This window comes from Salvelinus sp. IW2-2015, unplaced genomic scaffold (assembly GCF_002910315.2).
Source record: "Salvelinus sp. IW2-2015 unplaced genomic scaffold, ASM291031v2 Un_scaffold6999, whole genome shotgun sequence".
Classification (NCBI taxonomy): Eukaryota; Metazoa; Chordata; class Actinopteri; order Salmoniformes; family Salmonidae; genus Salvelinus; species Salvelinus sp. IW2-2015.
This window is the reverse complement of record NW_019948260.1, coordinates 3,632-13,651: the sequence shown is the minus strand read 5'-3', so window position 1 is coordinate 13,651 and position 10,020 is coordinate 3,632. Positions and strand designations below refer to the sequence as shown.

Here is a 10,020-nt window from a genome sequence, read left to right as displayed (position 1 = left end):
ACAGTCCTTAGCCATGGTATATTGGCATATACCACAAACCCCAAGGTGCCTTATTGCTATTATAAACTGGTTCCAACGTAATTACAGCAGTAAAAACAAATGTTTGTCATACCCGTGGCATACGGTCTCATATACCAGGCTTTCAGCCAATCAGAATTCAGGGGCCGTACCACCAGTTGTATAATGTCAATTAGAGACCAGTTCCATAGATTAGAGTGACTAAACAGACATAGAATTAGATTGACGTGAAACAGACATAGAATTAGAATGACAAGAACATACATAGAATTAGTGTGCTCAGAACAGACATAGAATTAGTGTGACTAGAACAGACATAGAATTGGAGTGACTAGAACAGACATAGAATTAGAGTGACAGAACAGACTAGAATTAGAGTGACTAGAACAGACATAGAATTAGAGTGACTAGAACAGACATAGAATTAGAGTGACTAGAACAGACATAGATTAGAGTGACAAGAAATACATTAGAATAGAATTAGTGTGACTAGAACAGACATAGAATTAGTGTGACTAGAACAGACAAAGAATTAGAGTGACTAGAAACAGACATAGAATTAGAGTGACAAGAACAGACATGAATTAGTGTGACTAGAACAGACATAGAATTAGTGTGACTGAACAGACATAGAATTGATGACTAGAACAACATAGAATTAGGAGTGACTAGAACAGACATAGAATTAGGACGTTGGACTAGAACAGACATAGAATAAGAGTGACAAGAACAGACATAGAATAGAGTGACTAGAAACAGACATAGAATTAGTGTGACTAGAACAGACATAGAATTAGTGTGACTAGAACAAACATAGCATTAGAGTGACTTGAACGTACATAGAATATAGTGTGACTAGAACAACATAGAATTAGAGTGACTAGAACAGACACCCTCCATTCCAATATCAATTTTCAATGTCAGAGGTTCTGTTCTTGTTCTACTCATTTATGCTACATTGATCGACCCTGACTCCTCACATCACATGTACCATCGGCAGCGGTGCTGGCGCTTGCGTTACACGACACACACACACACACACACACACACACACACACAACACACACACACACACACACACACACACACACACACACACAACACACCACACACACACAACACACAACACACACACACACCACCACACACACGGGTCCACTGAGCGTTTGCATCAGCTGTGTTCCTGGTGTTGCAAACTGTCTCTCTTGTTCTGTTACCTAGCAACTGTCCAAACAAGCTGAGAGTAGTGTTGATCGTGTGTGTGTGGCACATACATGTGTGTGTGGTGTGCAGTGTGTGTATGTCCGCGTTCGTCGTGTGTGTGTGTGTGTTCGTGTGTGCGCGTATGTACGTTGTGTTACGTGTGTGTTGTACCTTGAGCCACTGCGGACAGTGGACCACTGGCATGTCTCTTCATGAGGTGATGGTGATGGTACACATCTGGTTGTCAAGGCGATTGTTCTCACCGTCTTAACAATGAAATGGAAGATGTCCGTCACCGGCTGATTTCCTATCTCAAAGGAAGTGATGTAGCTGTACGGCAGAAGGAGAGTGAGTTTAGTAAAGTTCTATCTCAAAACATAGTCTTCAAGAAAACAAAACAATACACATTTGACACAAAAACCAGCGCAGAGCATCTTCTCAAATAATCCCCGTTTACTACTAACAACAACAACGATGATGTGACATGTAGAAAGAACTTAACATATTACAAGTTTACTGTAACACATAGAAGGGCTAATACATGCTTATAACAAGTCATAAATCATTATAGCTACCGATTGCTTTTAAGAAAAGTGTTACCCAAGAATCTAATTTACTTTGCATATGCCTACATTCACTTCTGAACGAGGGCTAAGCAGCATGTAGTGGTGAGAGTGATGGGCTGCGATTATGGTGGAAGAGAGTGGGGCATGCAGATTAGTGGTGGAAGAAGAGCCGGATGGGCTACGAGGATTAGTTGGTAGGAAGAGGTGATGGCTGGCAGATTAGTGGTGGAGAGCGCGAGGGCTACAATTAAGTAGTTATGAAGAGGGGATGGGCTGCAGGATTAAGGCGTTGGAAGAGGCGAGGGCTGCAGATTTAGTGTGGAAGAGGCGATGGCTCTTGCAGACATTAGTGTGGAAGAGGTGATGGGCTATGTAGTTGTGGTGGAAGAGGCGATGGGCTGCGATTCATGTGGTTGGGAAGAGGCCGATGTGCTACAGATTAGATGGTGGGAAGAGGCGCATGGGCTACAGTATTAGTGGTGGAAGAGGCGATGAGGCTACAGATTAGTGGTGGAAGAGGGCGAATTGGGCCTGCAGATTTGTGGTGGGAAGAGGTGAGATTCTCCCACACTAATACAACCGTCTATACATGCAGATCTAATTCTGATCTATTATCTCTATAATCTGATCTAATCCTCTATACTCTCATCTAATGTCTGATCCCATATCTGAATCTATATCTAATCTATATCTAATTCTACATCTGATCTACTATCTCTATATCTGATTATGTCTGATCCTATATCTCTATATCTCATCTATGTCTGATCTATACTATCTAATCTAATTCTATAATCCTAATCTATGTATCTAAATACATCTGATCTATATCTCTATATCTGATCTATGTCTGATCAATGTCTGCCTACTCTATATCTATCATAATTGCTCTTAATCCATCTATGTCTGATCTATATCTGATCCTATATCTCTAACTATCTGATCTATACGTCTGATTATGTTCTGATCTATGTTAAGATCTATTGTCTGATCTATATATGATCATATATCGTTTACTATCTGACGTATCTGATCAACATCTGATCTATATGTCTAGTAATTTGACCCCTACATCTGATCGACAGCTGATCTACATCTCGATCGACATCTGATCATATATCTGTTATCTGATCTATCTCTCTTACTATCTATATCATTTCTATATCTGATCTAATATTGATCTATATCTCTATATCTGATCTATATATCTCATCTATGTCTGATCTATATCTGATCTATATCTCTATATCTGATCTATATATCTCATCTATATCTGATCTATATCTCTATATCGGATCTATATATCTCATCTATATCTGCTCTATATCTGATCTATATCTATATATCTGATCTATGTCTGATCTATATCTGATCTATATCTCTATATCTATATCTCTAACTGTATAACCCAGGTGTGTGTACTAACGTATAGTGCAACACAGTGCAACTCCGATATGAGGACTAATGGTGTATAAAAAGCCCTTTAAAAACTAGCGAGAAGTACCTGAATAAAATATTATATTTTGCTAATTCTCATTAACACAGAAAAGCAGTCTGCTAAGTTTAACTAATGCAAGTGATTTAAACCCACAGCCCCAGAGATGTTTGCTATAATATTAGCCTAGCGTGCTAATTAGTACCAAAGCTAATCAGAGGCACATTATGGGGATGAAGTCCCAAGGCCTAATTTTTGTTTTCATTTTGATGCCTGGTTTTCATTGTGTGTGTGTGTGTGTCTTGCAGGTGGTTTGTATTTAATGTTTGCTAATTAGACATGCAAATTGAGCTAAGCTGTTTGTGCTTTTCCCATATCGTCACTAAAACACACTAAATATTTTTCTACCGTTTCTAATTTGTAGTGAGGATTTCACAAAGCCTCACGTGGAGAAGATTCTATTGTATAGTAGGAGTGACAGAAGATAGAAGCCATTACTTTTACAGAAACCTTTCGACTAAGTCGCTACTTTAAGCCTAAATGAGAATTGCTCTCAATTAAATAACCTGGACCGATAAAATCAAAATTAATTTGAAATATCTACACGGCAGAACAAATCGTCTTAATAATTACTTCAATAATAACTCTCTCTCTCTCTCTCTCTCTCTCAATTCAAAGGCTTTATTGGCGTGGGAAACATATGTTTACATTGCCCAAAGCAATTGAAACAGCTTTTAAACAAAAGTGAAATAAACCGTAATTTTTTTCTTTTTACAGTAAACATTACACTCACAAAAGTGAGGAATAGAGACATTTCAAATATCACATTGTGTACTCGCTCTGTGTCTGTCTCTGTGTGTTATGGAACTGACTCTACCTGATCCGGTGTTTGTTGATGTCGTCCACGGTGAATGAGGAGTATTCTGTCATCTCCTGCTGGTCTGAGTCTGACCCTGTCCTGGTCAGGATGCCGTACATAGGAACTGACACCAGCTGAATACGTATCTTCTCGTCTGGAGAGGTGTCGCTCTGCAAAATACGATCACATATTTCATGATACAGTACCGGTCAAAAGTTTTTACAACATCTGCTCATTCAAGGGTTTTTCTTTATTTTTACTATTTCCTACGTTGTAGAATAATAGTGAAGACATCAAACCTTTTTTTTCAAAGCTGTCATCAAGGCAAAGGGTGGATATTTGAAAAATCTCAAATATAAAATACATTTTGATTTATTTAACACTTTTTTAGTTACTACATGATTCCATATGTGTTATTTCATAGTTTTGATGTCTTCACTATTATTCTACAATTTAGAAAATAGTTAAAAAAAAAGAAAAAAACCGTTGAATGAGTAGGTGTTCTAAAACTTTTGACCGGTAGTGTACATTATAATTATGAAACATATAATATAATGTATGCTGATTATTATGTGAAGCTGTGGTTGAACATACAGTATCTACAGCACTTAAACACAGCAACCAGAGCCACTAGAATACAGAGGGTTCAATAAGTCAGGACCATAATGGAAGGAGCTGAACCACATTAAAATCTCTGGACATCATATTATGATGAGGCTGAACATGAACACACACCAGGAGTACCATTCAGAGGGGGTCCCACACACACACACACACACACACACACACACACACACACACACACACACACACACATATATAACTCTGAGCATCAGTACCACACCACTCAGGTGTGTGTACTAACCGTATAACCCAGGGTGGTGTGTTACTAACCATAACCCAGGTGTGTGTACTAATACCATATAACCCACGGTGTGTGTCTACCCCAATATAACCCAGGTGTTGAGTACTAACCGGTACTAAACCCAGGTGGTGTACTAACCATAATAACCCGGTGTGTGTACTAACCGTTATAACCCAGTGTGACTAACCGTATACCCAGGTGTGTGTACTAACCATATAACCCAGTGTGTGTTACTAACCTATAAACCCAGGTGTGCTGTACCGAAACCGTATAAAACCCAGTGTGGACTAACGCGTATTAACCCAGGGTGTGGGACTACCATAACAACCCAGGTGTGTGTACTAACCATAAACCAGGGTTGGGAACTAACTGTATAACCCAGGTGTGGTAACTAACTGATAAACCAGGTTGTGTGTACTAACCAAATAACCAGGTGTGGTACGAACCATATAACCCAGGTGTGTGTACTACCGTATAACGCCAGGTGTGTGTACTAACCATATAACCGCAGGTGTGTGTACTAACCATATAACCCAGGTGTGTTATAACGTAACCCAGGTGTGTGTATTAACCGTACTAAACCCAGTGTGCGTGTACTAAACCGTATTAAGCCCAGGTGTGTGTACTAACCATATAACCCAGGTGTGTGTAGCTTACACGTATAACCCAGGTGTGGACTACCGTATAACCCAGGTGTGTGTAACTAACCATAATAACCAGTGTGTGTACTAACCATATAACCCAGGGTTTGTACTAACCATATTAACCCAGGTGTGTGTACTAACTATAAACCCAGGTGTGTGTACTAACGTATAACCCAGGTGTGTGTATTAACCGAAACCCAGGTGTGTGTAAATAACCGAATAACCCAGGTGTGAATGTTACTAAACCATATACCCAGTGTGTACTAACCGTATAAAGCCAGTGTGTGACTAAACCATATAACCCAGGTTGTGTTTGTACTAACCATATAACCCAGGTGTGTGTATAACCGTATAAACCCAGGTGTGGACTTAACACGTATAACCCAGGTGTGTGACTAACCATATTAACCCAGGTTGTGTACTAACATATAGCCCAGGTGTGTTGTACTACCGTATTAACCCAGGTGTGGTGTACTAACTGTATAACCCAGGTGTGTTACTAACTGTAATAAACCCAGGTGTGTGTACTAACCATATAAACCACGGTGTGTGTACTAACCATGATAAACCAGTGTGTACTAAACCCGTATAAACCAGGTGTGAGCTAACCGTAAACCCAGGGTGGGTACTACACCATATCATACCCAGGGGTTACTAACCATATAGCCCAGTGTGTGACAACCGTTAACCCAGGTGTGTGTACTAACTGTATAAACCCAGGTGTGTGTACTAACTGTATAACCCAGGTGTGTGTAACTACCAGTATAACCAGGTGTGTGTACTAACCATAATAACCCAGGTGTGTGTACTAACCATATAACCCAGGTGTGTGTACTAACTGTATAAACCAGGTGTGTTACTAACATGGTATAACCCAGGTGTGGGTACTAACCGTATAACCCGGTGTGTGTACTAACCGTATAACCCAGGTGTTGGGTACATAACCATATAACCCAGGTGAGTGCTTACTACCTTGTAGATCAGGTTTGCTGTTACAACCATATAATCCAGGTGTGTTTACTAACCGTATTAACCCAGGTGTGTGTACTAACCTTGTAGACCAGGTGTGTGTACGTAACCATATAACCCAGTGTGGTTTACTAACCGTATAGCCCAGGTGTGTGTACTAACCTTGGTAGACCAGGTGTGTGTACAACCATATTAACCCAGGTGTGGGGGTGTACTACCATATAACCCAGGTGTGTTTACTAACCGTATTAAGCCCAGGTGTGTGACTAACCATGTTAGACCAGGTGTGTTGTACTAACCGTAAGAGCCCAGGGTGTTGAACTACACGTATAACCCAGGTGTGGTACTAACCTTGTAGACCAGGTGGTGATACCTTAACCAATAACACAGGTGTGTTACTAACCGTATAACCGGTGTGTGTACTAACCTGTAGAACCAGGTGTGCTGTAATTCTAACCTTGTAGACCAGGTGTGTGTAACATAACGTTACTCAGGTGTGTTACTAACCGTAGTAGCCCCAGGTGTGTGTTACTAACCGTATAGGCCCAGGTGTGTACTAACCCTGTAGACCAGGTGTGTGTACTAACCGAATAACCCAGGTTGTGTGTGACTAAACCTTGTAGACCAGTGTGTGTACTAACACCGTATTAGCCCAGGATGTGTTTACTAACCGTATTAGCCCCAGGTGTGTGCACTAACCTTGTAGACCAGTGTGTGTTACATACCGTATAGCCCAGCGTGTGTGTTACGTAACCTTGTAGACCAGGTGTGTTTACTACCGGTAGTAGCCAGGTGGGTGTACAACCTGTAGACCAGGTTGTGTTTATAAACCAGTATTAGCCCAGTGTGTGCACTACCTTGTAGACCAGTGTGTGTACTAAACCGATAATAGCCCAGGATGTGATTGTACTGAAACCTTGTAGACCAGGTGTGGGACTAACCGTATAGCCCAGGTGTGTGCGTCGGGCATGACACTAAGTACTTTTCCAGGAACCTCCATGGGAACAGCACGGCCTCTGGCTCTCCTGGGTACATCGCCCCGACGGCCAAACACAACCACCTGTACCACTAGCCGTCGTCATGGAGAAGCCGTCGGAACGGGAACGGTGATGGCGTCCTCGTCGCTGGAGAGGCCAGAGTGTTCATACTGTAAACGTTACGGTCACGTCACTGAAGGAGAACGCTGTCACCTGTTAAGGGACAAGGGAGTTTGAATATTACCGTTAAAATAAAATACAACCTTTATGTTATTCATACTGTTCTAACTACCTACTGTTACTGGTCTAACTACCTACTGTTTACTGGTCTAGCGTATCTACTTGTACTGGTCTAACGTACCTACTAGTACTGCTAACTACCACTTGTTACTGATCTAACTACCTACTGTTACCTGGTTCTAACTACCTACTGTTTACTGGCACGCTACCTACTGTTACTGGTCTAGCTACCTGACTGATTACTGGATTCTAACTACCTATGCTTACTGGTCTAGCTACCTAACTGTTTACTGTCTAGCTAACCTACTGTACTGATCTAAACTTACCTACTGTTAACTGATCTAGCTACCTACTGTACTGTTCTAACCTACCCTACTTTACTGTTCTAGCTACCTACTGTTCAGCTGTCTAATACCACTGTTTACTGGTCTATACTACCACGTTACTGTTCGTTAGCACCTACCTGTTACTTGGTCTAACTAACCTACTGTTACTTGGTCTAACTACCTACTGTTACTGGTACTACTACTACTAGTTACTGGTCTAGCTATCGAGCGTTACTGGTCTAAACTACCTACTGTTACTGTCTAGACACCACTTGTTACTGATCTAACTATCCTACTGTTTTACTGTCTAACTACCTTACTGTAACTGGGTCTAGCTACCTACGTTTACTGGTTAGCTAACCTACTGTTAGCTGGTCTAACTACCTATGTTTAACTGCGCTAAACTACCTACGTTGTTTACTGTCGACAGTTACGAGTCTAACTAACCTACTGTTACTGGTCTAACTACCTACTGTTACTGGTCTACTGTTCACTGGTCTACACTACCACTGTCTGGTCGACTTACTGGTCTAACTAACCTACTGTTACTGGTCTAATAACCTACTGTTACTGGCTACTGTTACTGTCTAACTTACCTTACTGTTACAAAATGGTCTAACTGTTACTGTCTAAACTACCTACTGTTATTGGTCTAACTTACCTACTGTTACTTGGTCTAGGCTACCTACTGTTACTGTCTAGCTACCGATTGTTACTGCGTCATAACTATCTGACTGTTTCACTGGGTCTGACTGATACTGGTCTAACTTACCTACTGTTACTGGTCTAGACTACCTACTGTTTACTGTCAACTACCTACTGTACTGGTCTAACGACCTAACTGTTACTGGTCTAACTACCTACTGTTACTGGTCTTACTGTTACTGTCTAACTACCTACGTGTTTACTGTCTCTGAAATACCTACTGTTACTGTCTAACGACCTACTGTTACTGGTCTAACAACCTACTCGTTACTTAGTCTAACTACCTAACTGGTAAGTGTCTAACTACCTACTTGTTACTGGTCTAGCTACCGGACTTTTACTGTTTCTAACGACTACTGTTACTGGTAACTATGTTACTGTTACTGGTCAACTACCTATGGTTACTTGTCTACTCCTTACTGTTTACTGGTCTAACTACCTACGTTACTGGTCTAAACTACCTTACATGTTACTGGTCTACTGTTACTTGTCAACTACCTACATGTTACTGTCTACTGTTACTGTTTAACTACTACTGTTACTGGTCTAACTACCTACTGTACTGGTGCTACTGTGGACTGGTCACACTACCTACTGTTACTGGTCTACTGTGGTACTGGTTAACTACCTACTGTACCTGGGCTCAACGTAACTACGTACTGGTCTACTGGTTAACTGCGTCTAACTAGCCTACTGTTACTGTCTACCTGTTACTGGTCTACTACCTACTGTTACTGGTCTAACTACCTACTGTCTATACTGGTCTAGCTACCTACTGTTACTGTCTAAGTACCTACTTTACTGGTCTAACTACCTACTGTTTACTGTCTACTGTTACTGCTAACTACCTACTGGTTTACTGGTCGAACGACCTACTAGTTAGCTGGGTCAGAGAGCTTAACTACTGTTAAAACTGGATACTAACAGCTACTGGGTCACTGGTCTAACTACCTACGGTTACTTGTCTACTGTGTATCTGGGTCAATAACAACCGTACTTGGTACTGTTCTAAACCTACCTACTGTTAAACTAAAGTAATCTAACAGATCTAAGCTGGGTTACTGGGTGCTAAGAAGCATACTGGTTCTGGTCAACGACCTACGTTAGAATGGCTCTAACAATACCCTGACGGTGTTACTGCAAGTTAGGGGCCATACGCTAGCTGGTCCTGATCTGTTCTCAGACTACTTACTGGTGTATCTTGGTCTAAACG

The 10,020-nt window shown here is 41.1% G+C and overlaps 1 long non-coding RNA gene across 1 annotated transcript; it reads right to left on the bottom strand.

Annotated features, from left to right (window-relative positions):
* Nucleotides 1–1,441: 1,441 nt before the first annotated feature.
* Nucleotides 1,442–7,560, bottom strand: LOC112079138 (uncharacterized). Its single transcript, XR_002895868.2, has 3 exons — nt 7,501–7,560; nt 4,100–4,251; nt 1,442–1,551 (listed from the first exon to the last, which is right to left on the bottom strand). It is a non-coding gene; the product is annotated as an uncharacterized lncRNA (long non-coding RNA).
* Nucleotides 7,561–10,020: the final 2,460 nt, after the last annotated feature.